General features: G+C 36.4%; 1 pseudogene; it reads right to left on the bottom strand.

The window, feature by feature from the left end:
- Positions 1 to 4,816: 4,816 nt before the first annotated feature.
- On the bottom strand, positions 4,817 to 6,035 carry LOC133045376 (lupus La protein homolog; annotated as a pseudogene).
- Between the last annotated feature and the right edge of the window lie 4,575 nt (positions 6,036 to 10,610).

Raw genomic sequence — 10,610 nt, 5'->3', positions numbered from 1 at the left:
GCTCCTTGACATAAAATGTAGCAATAATTTTTTGGGATTTGTCTCCTAAGGCAAAGGAAACAAAAGCAAAAATAAACAAGGGGAACTAATTAAACTTAAAAGCTTTTGACTAGCAAAGGAAACTATTGACAAAACCAAAATACAACCTACTGAATAGGAAAAAGTATTTGCAAATGATATGAACAATAAGGGGTTAATATCCAAAACATATAAAGAGCTCATACAACTGAATATTTAAAAAACCAAACAATCCAATTAAAAATGGGCTGAAGACCCTTATAGACATTTTTCTAAAGAAGATATATAGATGGCCAACAAGCAAATGAAGAGATGCTCAGCGAATCATCAATCATTGCTAATCATAATGTAAATCAAAATTAGAATGAGATACCCTACACCTGTCAGAATGGCTATTATTAAAAGATCTACAAATAACAAATGCTGGTGGAAGTTGTGGAGAAAAGAGAACTCTAGTGCACTGTTAGTGGGAATGTAAATTTTTGCAGCCTCTGTGAAAAAAAACAACAGTATGAAGCTTCCTCAAAAAATTGAAAGTAGAACTAGCATATGATCCAGCCATTCCACTCCTGGGTAAAAATCTGAAGACAGTGGAAACACTAATTTGAAAAGAGACACTCCCAGTGTTCATTGCAGCATTATTTACAATAGCCAAGCTATGAAAGCAATCTAAGTGTCCATCAACAGATAAATGGATAAAGAAGATGTGGTAAATGTCAGAAAGTGAAGAGGAACTAAAGAGCCTCTTAATGAAAGTGAAAAAGGAGAGTGAAAAAGCTGGCTTAAAACTCAACATTCAAAAATGAAAATCAGGGCATTCAATTCTGTCACTTCATGGCAAATGAAAGGGAAAGTGAACATCGCTCAGTCACGTCCGACTCTTTGTGACCCAATGGACTATACAGTCCCTGGAATTCTCCAGGTCAGAATACTGGAGTGGGTAGCCTTTCTCTTCTTCAGGGTATCTTCCCAACCCAGGGATCAAACCCAGGTCTCCCGCATTGCAGGAGGATTCTTTACCAACTGAGCTATGAGGTAAGCCCTCATGGCAAATAGATGGGGAAAACGTGAAAACAGTGTCAGATTTCATTTTCTAGGGTTTTGGAACAGCTATGAAATTAAAAGACGCTTGCTCCTTGGGAGAATAACTATGCCAAACCTAGACAGAGTATTAAAAAGCAGAGACATCATTTTGCCGATAAAGATCCATATAGTTAAAGCTATGGTTTTTCCAGTAGTCAAGTATGGAGGCGGTGGTGGTGTTCAGTCGCTCAGCCATGTCCGACTCCTTCTGACCCCATGGCCTGCAGCATGCCAAGCTCCTCTGTCCATGGCATTTCCCAGGCAAGGATACTAGAGTGGGTTGCCATTTCCTTCTCCAGAGGATCTTCATGACCCAGGGATCGAATCCGTGTCTCCTACATTGGCAGGTGGATTCTTTACCACTGAACCACCAGGGAAGCCCTACGATTATGGGAGATCTTCAGAATCATTCAGAATTCAAAAAGTACAAGATTGTACATGAGTGAAAACTTACCACTGTCCCCTAGACATTCAGGTCTTCTTCCTGATAGTGACAAATGTTACTAGCTTCTTAGGCATTCTTTTAAGATAGAGCTTAAAGGTTACACATGTCATATATATATATATATATATATATATATATATATATATATATATTCCCCTTTTTCCTTTTTCTTTTTACAACATAAGTGGTAGTATACTTTATAACATTCTATTGCAACCCCTTGCACTTTCGACCACAATTTCTCATAAGTACTTTCTTTAACTAGTGAACTACTGTCTAACCGTTTGCAGTTACAGTGGTGATGGGAAGAACAAACGACTTTATTTCACTCATGCTGGAATCTAGCCAAGTAAACATTTTTGGAAGTAGAATTTCTGGATCAAGAGTGTTCATGCATTTTTAATTACACTAGATATTGCTAAATTACATAGATGTTATACCAATTTACACCTCCATCCACAATATATGAGCACAAAGAGTGTATTGGGATATATTTTATCGTGCATTGTTCGAGGGAGTGTAAATTGGTGTCACCTCTATGGAGAGTAATTTAGCAATATCTAGCATTTTGATAATTGCCAATTTAATAGGTGACAAATGATATCTCAGCATAATTTTATTTTGTAGATCTCATCATCTGTGGAGTTAATTATTTTTCCCCTATACTTAAAACCCATTTGCATTTTCTATTCAATAAACTGTTCCAAATGTTTCGTGCCTTTTTTTATTGTTCTGTTAGATTCTTTTTCTTATTGATTTGTGAACTCTTTATATGTTAAAGAAATTGTGATATGACTTGCAGATATTTTCTGCTTTTGGTTTGTCTTTTAATCTTACATATGGTTGCTTTTGCTATGCAGGTCTTTAAACACGTTTATGTTGACAATCTTTTTGGTGTTTCTTTTGTGGCCTTTGAGGTTTGGATCATATTTAGGTCATTTATACTCCAAGGTGATAAAAAAAGTGTTCTCCCATGTTTTCTTCTGATGTTACTATGATATCAGTTTTGTGTTTGAAACTGTTATTCAACATTTGGAATTTCTTCCTGTGGAGGTGTTGTATGAATAAAAATTAATTTCTTTGGGGGGTTTTCTTCCTATTTTCCCAGAATTAATTTTTTTTTTAAAGAATCCATTTATCCCTTCTGATTTCATATGGTTTCTTTATAATGTACTAATTTCACAGGTTATTTGGATTTATTTCTGTTTTTTTTCTTCTTCTGTGCCAATGATCTGTCAGTCTATTCATATGTCATATCACAATGTTTTAACTTTTGTAGCATTATAATATACTTGAATATACTTTTATATTTGAATATACTTAAATGTATAGTTTACATTAATTATATTCATAGATAGAGGAGAATTTATATCTTCGTAATGTTAAGTGTCGTCAAGACCATTATATGCCTTTTCATTTGTTCAAATCTTCTTTTGTATTCTTAGTTTTCTTCACATCAATCTTGCACATTTACCATTAATTTTCATTGCTTAGTATTTCATCTTTATTTGTATGTGTATTTTTTGCTGTTGCAAATGAAATCTGTCTTCTATTATGCCTTCAAATTGTCATTTGTTGTTTGCGTATGTGAAGCTCTTAAGTTCTATATACTAATTCTGTATCTAGCCAGGGCACTGAAATCTCTCACTGCTTATAATAGTTTGAGGGCAGGAGGAGAAGGGGATGACAGAGGATAAGATTGTTGATGGCATCACCGACTCAATGGACATGGGTTTGGGTGGACTCTGGGAGTTGGTGATGGACAGGGAGGGCTGGCATTCATGGGGTTGCAAAGAGACTGAGTGACTGAACTGAACTATAATAGTTTATTTGGTGTTTTTTCCTCCTTGTTGTATTTTTAGGGTTTCCCAAATGAAAATACTGAAAAAATTTCCTCCTCCTTTTCAATATTTATAACTTCAATTTCTTTCTGTGTCTAACTGCATTGGCTAGTACTCTAGCACAGCTTACTACCAATGATAGTGAACATTTTTTTCTGAATTCCTACCATTACTGAAAATGCTTCTGATGTTTCCTCTTTAAACTCTGGGGTTCAGAGAGATATATCTTATCATGTTGAGGGAATTGTCATTAAAACCTTTTAATTAAGAGTCTAATGAATTAATGTGACTATGGTATGATTCAATTTATATGAAAATTCCTAAAGAGACAAAAAAGTAATACACGGTTAAAAAAAAAAAAAGTGAGGACAAGGTTTCCCTTGGAGGAGAGATTACTGACGGAGAAGGTAGATTGAGGGAGTTCTCTGGAGGGCTGGAAATATCCTGTATTAGGATCAGGATGATGACTGAAAAGTGAGTGTTGGTTGCTCAGTCATGTTTGACTCTCTGTGACATTATGGACTGTAGCCCGCCAGGTTCTTCTGTCCATGGAATTCTCCAGGCAAGGATACTGGAGTGAGGTGCCATTTCCTACTCCTACTTCCTGACCCAGGGATCGAACCTGTGTCTCTTATGTCTCCTGCATTGACAGGCAGTTCTTGACCACTAGTGCCACCTGGGAAGCCCCCACATATACAGTAAAGAGCACAATTCACTAAGTATACAACTCAATAATGGTTTGCGTGCACACACACACACACACACACACACACACACACACACACACACACACACAAAATCATCATCCAGTATTCTTGATTGGAAAATTTCGTGGGCAGAGGAGCCTGGCTGGCTATTGGCCATGGGGCTGCAAAGAGTGGGACACAACTGAGCATCTGAGCACTACTACATATAAATTAAAGCGAAAAGAGTGATTATTGAATTCTATCATATGCCTTTTTAGCATCTGTGCAGATAATCTTATCATTTTTCTTTTTCTATCTGTTAATACAGTAAATGTGTTAATGAATTTCTTAATATTGACTCTTCCTTGCATTACTGGGAAAAAATCTCACCCAGTATTAGTGTATCACTTTATTTAGAATTTTTGCTAATAATGTTTATTTTTTTTTATTTTTATGCAGTATACATTTTATTACTTTGTACTAATACATTCATATTACAAAGGCAAATTAATGGAAGAATGTTTCTTTTGATATTTGAATAATCCAAAAGAACACAAACAGAGCTGCACATTAAAAAAACTCACTTTGAAAACAAAAGACAAGTTCAACAACAACAACAAAAATTCTTCCTCTCTTACAGGTAGACATCGAAGTGGATCTAATTCGGTTTTCTTTTTAACAGCCTCCAAAGACAAAAGCAGCTTAAAATCTAATTAAAATGAATAAAAAATTTGTTTATTAAACTACTGGTCTCTGGCACGATTTTCTGTTTTCTGTTGTTTTGATGGAGGTTCCTCTTCATCTCTTTCTTCTCGTGCTCTTTTTACTGCTCCAGATGCACCATTTTCATCACGTTCATCATCCTATCAAATTTAGTTTTCTTGCCCTGAAACTGTACTTTTCCTTTAGCAGACCCAGCCTGGGTAGCTGTATTTCCCTTTCCTTTTCCTTTAAATCTGCGACCTTTTGACTTCCATTTGTTTAGAGATTCTTGTTGATCTTCTATTATTTTTTTCAGTGCTTCTTTTTCCACATCTCCTTCTAATACTTCCCAGGTGACTTCTTTGTTCCTTAGTGGTAGGTTACCATTATTGGCCTCTTTTGCTTTATCCGTGCTTCCTTAGCTTTTTCTTTAAATAGAATTATTCCCTCTTTGGCTCCTCTAACAAAGTGTATCCATTTTTTTTTTTCACCATGATTTGAGAAAAGGGTGTGCAAATCTTCTCTGCACATCTGATCATCTAAGTGTCCTGAAAATTTCAGCAAGCAGCCAATCTTTTCTTCTAAAGATTTCATTTCAGCACTTTCTGCTAGCTTTCGTTTTTCTTCTTGTTCTTGTTGAGCTCTTAATTTAGCTTCCATTTTATTTTGCTTTCTTTCTTTCTTTTTTTTTTGGTGAAGTAATCTTCCTTGAAAAGTATTAGCAGGTCTGTGTCTTTGTACTTCTGGCCAGGGGTCTTGACAAACTTTTTAGCTGATTCAATACTATCAAATACAGCAAATACTGAACCCTTAAATGCTTTGTGCAACGTTCTTCTCATCTGAATGTTTAGTACTTGACCTTTATCGTCCAACCATTCTTTTATCTCATCAAGAGCTGCATCTGTTGGGAAGCCTTTATTATAAACAGATCTGTTTTTTACATGATTTTTATACTCATCAGTCACTTCAGGAAGGGGTTTGCTTGGAGATCTTCTAACTTTAGTTTTATCTTCACTTATTTCCATGAGTTCTGCCTTTGATTTATGCAGGACCTCTACTATTACATTAAAGTCTGTCGTTAAATGGTTTAACCTATTAAACTTTATCATTATCTCCAAAGGTACCCAGCCTTCATCCAGTTTGATCTGTTCCTTTAAAAATTTGTCCCGTGGCAAATGGAAGTCTCCAGAATAATACTCAATTTGATGACAGATTTTGGCCTCCAGAGCAGCCATTTTCATTATCACCATTTTCAGCCATTCTGGCTATCTTTCAATTCCTGGCCCCACAGCGATGCGCCACACGGTCACCAGCAGCATCTGCACTCCTCTGAGTCGCCAGCTTGCCCACCCCGCATAAAGAAGATTGCTAATAATGTTTATAAGAGTGTTAGTTTATAGTTAGGTTTTTGAATTAATTTTATGCTTCCTTTATTCAAAAGAATTTGAAAAATTATTTTCATCCATGCTCTAAAAAATTTTCAGGGCTATTCAGTTCAGTTCAGTCACTCAGTTGTGTCCGACTCTTTGCGACCCCATGAACCACAGCACACCAGGCCTCCCTGTCCATCACCAACTCCAGGAGTTTACTCAAACTCATGTCTATCGAGTTGGCGATGCCATCCAACCATCGCATCCTCTGTCGTCCGCTTCTCCCCCTGCCCTCAATCTTTCCCAGCATCAGGATCTTTTCAAATGAATCAGCTCTTCACATCAAGTGGCCAAAGAATTGGAGTTTCAGCTTCAACATCAGTCCTTCCAATGAACACCCAGGACTGATCTCCTTTAGGATGGACTCGTTGGATCTCCCTGCAGTCTAAGGACTCTCAAGAGTCTTCTCCAACACCACAGTTCAAAAGCATCAATTTTTCAGCACTCAACTTTCTTTATAGTCCAACTCTCACATCCATACATGACCACTGGAAAGCCCAGAGCCTTGACTAGATGGACCTTTGTTGACAAAGTAATGTCTCTGCTTTTTAATATGCTGTCTAGGTTGGTCATAACTTTCCTTCCAAGGAGTAAGCGTTTTTTAATTTCATGGCTGCAATCACCATCTGCAGTGATTTTGGAGCCCAGAAAAATAAAGTCAGCCACTGTTTCCCCATCTATTTGCCATGAAGTGATGGGACCAGATGCCATGATCTTAGTTTTCTGAATGTTGAGCTTTTAAGCCAACTTTTTCACTCTCCTCTTTCACTTTCATCAAGAGGCTCTTTAGTTCTTCTTCACTTTCTGCCATAAGGGTGGTGTCATCTGCATATCTGAGGTTATTGATACTTCTCCTGGCAATCTTGATTCCAGTTTGTGCTTCATCCAGCCCAGTGTTTCTTATGATGTACTCTGCATATAAGTTAAATAAGCAGGGTGACAATATACAGCCTTGACATACTCTTTTTCCTATTTGGAACCAGTCTGTTGTTCCATGTCCAGTTCTAACTGTTGCTTCCTGACGTGCATACAGGTTTCTTAAGAGGCAGGGCAGGTGGTCTGGCATTCCCATCTCTTTAAGAATTTTCCACAGTTTATTGTGATCCACACAGTCAAAGGCTTTGGCATAGTCAATAAAGCAGAAATAGATATTTTTCTGGAACTCTCTTGCTTTTTCAATGATCCAGCGGATGTTGGCAATTTGATCTCTGGTTCCTCTGTGTTTTCTAAAACCATCTTGAACAACTGGAAGTTCACGGTTCATGTATTGCAGAAGCCTGGCTTGGAGAATTTTAAGCATCACTTTGCTAGCGTTGAGTGAGTGCAATTGTGCGGTAGTTTGAGCATTCTTTGGCATTGCCTTTCTTTGGGATTAGAATAAAAACTGACCTTTTCCAGTCCTGTGGCCACTGCTGAGTTTTCCATATTTACTGGCATATTGAGTGCAGCATTTTCACAGCATCACCTTTTATGATTTGAAATAGCTCAACTGGAATTCTATCACTTCTACTAGCTTTGTTCGTTGTGATGCTTTCTAAGTCCCATTTGACTTCACATTCCAGATGTCTGTCTCTAGGTGAGTGATCATACCATCGTGATTATCTGGATCATGAAGATCTTTTTTGTACAGTTCTTCTGTGTATTCTTGCCACCTCTTCTTAATATCTTCTGCTTCTGTTGGGTCCATACCATTTCTGTCCTTTATTGAGCCCATCTTTGCATGAACTATTCCCTTGGTATCTCTAATTTTCTTGAAGAGATCTCTGGTCTTTCCCATTTTATTGTTTTCCTTTTCACTGATTTCTTTGCACTGATCACTGAGGAAGACTTTCTTATCTCTCCTTGCTATTCTTTGGAACTCTGCATTCAAATGGGAATATCTTTCCTTTTCTCCTTTGCTTTTCACTTCTCTTTTTTCACAGCTATTTGCAAGGCCTCCTCAGACAGCCATTTTGGCTTTTTGCATTTCTTTTTCTTGGGGATGGTCCTCATTCCTGTCTCCTGTACAATGTCACGAACCTCCATCCATAGTTCATCAGGCACTCTGTCAGATCCAGTCCCTTAAATCTATTTCTCACTTCCACTGTATAATCATAAGGGATTTGATTTAGGTCATACCTGAACGGTCTAGTGGTTTTCTCCACTTTCTTCAATTTCAGTCTGAATTTGGCAATAAGGAGTTCATGATCTGAGCCACAGTCAGCTCCCAGTCTTGTTTTTGCTGACTGTATAGAGCTTCTCCATCTTTGGCTGCAAAGAATATAATCAATCTGATTTCAATGTTGAACATCTGGTATTGTCCATGTGTAGAGTCTTCTCTTGTGTTGTTGGAAGAGTGTGTTTGCTATGACCAGTGTGGTCTCTTGGCAAAACTCTTAAGACTTTGACCTGCTTCATTCTGTACTCAGGGCTATTAGAAACCACTATTTTCTTTTTCTCCTTTTAAAAATAGGTATAGAAAATTATCTTATAAACATTTCTCACTTGGTAGTTTCATGGGGAGAAAATTTGCAACATTTTCTATTTATTCTTTTGTAATTTTTCTGTTTAGGTTTTCTATCTTTTATAGTCAGTTTAGAAAATTATACAATGTATGCAATTATTCATTTTCTTAAATTTTCAGATGTATTTATGTAGAGTTAAGTGTTTTAATTTCCTCTTTATCTGTGGTTCTCCCCCTCCTTATGCCTTATTTAGTAGTTTTGCTTTGTCTTTCTTTCATTAATTAGATTACTTATTTATTTTCCTAAAAGTCAGCTCCTAGATTTATCCAAACATTTTCCTTTTCAAATTAATATATTTATTTCTGCCTCCAGCTATTACGTCTTTCCTTATGCTTTCCAAAGGGTTGTTTTATTACTTTTATGGCTTCTAGAACTGAATTTTAACCCATTTATTTTATAGACTCTTGATTATTATTACTATTTACTGAAATAAATTTCTCTCTTGATATTACTTTAGCTGCATTTTGTAGAATTTTTATATATTGTCTCAATTATATTCTAGCTTTTCTACCACATTTATTTGTATACATTTTTTGACCTAAGAATTGTTTTAGAAAGTCTTTAAATGTTTTCCCCAGTGTACAAATTTTTTGTGTTTGGTTTTATTATATATTTCTAATTTTAGTGCAGTATGACCAGAGAATAAATTTTATACTAAAAAGTACTTTAAGTACATTTCAGATGAAGACATTTTGAGGATACAGAGTTGGAAATATATAAGCTAAATATATTTATTGAGCTATGTTATTTTGGTATTCTATAAGCTTAATCTTTATCCACTTGACCTGTGATCATAGCTGAGTTAAAACCATTTACTACTGATAAATTTTCATCTGTTTATCCTCATGTTTCCTTTTATTTTTGTTTTGTAAATATTGATAATATGGGATTAATATTATCCATAGGTAGTCATAACTTTAATTTCACTGTGAGTTTATCATTTAGCATTATAAAGTATTATTCTTTGTCTTACTGAGTACTTTCATACAAGTTCAACTTTTCTGATATTAGATGATGACCCGTTCTGTTTTCCTGTGCAAGTTCCTGGTATACCATTATCTACCCGTTTGTTTTCAAACTTTTAAACCTCTTTGTTTTAAGTGGTTTTTATATGCAGCAGAGTTGGTTGTGCTTTTTGATACAATCTGATATATCTTTCTTTTAATAAGTGAGTTTAGTTCATTGCATGGATTTATATGATGTATATGTTTGATCTTTCTTCTGTCATTTTATAGTCAAGGCTATGGTCTTTCCAGCAGTCATGTATGAATGTGAGAGTTGGATCACAAAGAAGGCTGAGCGCTGAAGAATGGATACTTTCCAACTGTGGTGCTGGAGAAGACTCTTGAGAGTTCCTTGAACAGCAAGGAGATGAAACCAGTCAACCCTAAAGGAAATCAACCCTGAAAATTCATTGGAAAGACTGATGCTGAAGCTCCATACTTTGGCCACCTGATGCGAAGAGCCGACTCATTGGAAAAGACTCTGATGTTAGGATAAAGATAGAAGGCAGAAGGAGAAGGGGGTGACAGAGGATGAGACAGTTGGATGGCATCGCTGATTCAGTGGGCATGAACTTGGGCAAACTCCTGGAGATGGTGAGGGAGAGGGAGGCCTGGCGTGCTACAGTCTGTGGGGTCACAAAGAGTCAGACACGACTTGGCGACTAAACCACAACAACAAACATGTTTGGCCTACATTCTGTCATTGCTTTATCATGTTTTCTGGTATTTTATTTAAGAAACTTCATCTTTGTGAACCGTTTTCCTCCTTTTTCTTGTGTGTGTAATTTGGAAGATTTGTGTTTTTCTGGCAGTTACCTTCATAACCATAACTTTATATAATGTGCTTAATCCTCTACTTCTTTAGACAGTCTGTTAATTATATAATGCCTTCAATTC

Source organism: Dama dama, chromosome 1 (genome assembly GCF_033118175.1).
Source record: "Dama dama isolate Ldn47 chromosome 1, ASM3311817v1, whole genome shotgun sequence".
Lineage (NCBI taxonomy): Eukaryota > Metazoa > Chordata > Mammalia > Artiodactyla > Cervidae > Dama > Dama dama.
Note: the sequence above shows the minus strand (reverse complement) of the source record. Positions and strands in the feature narration are given on the sequence as shown.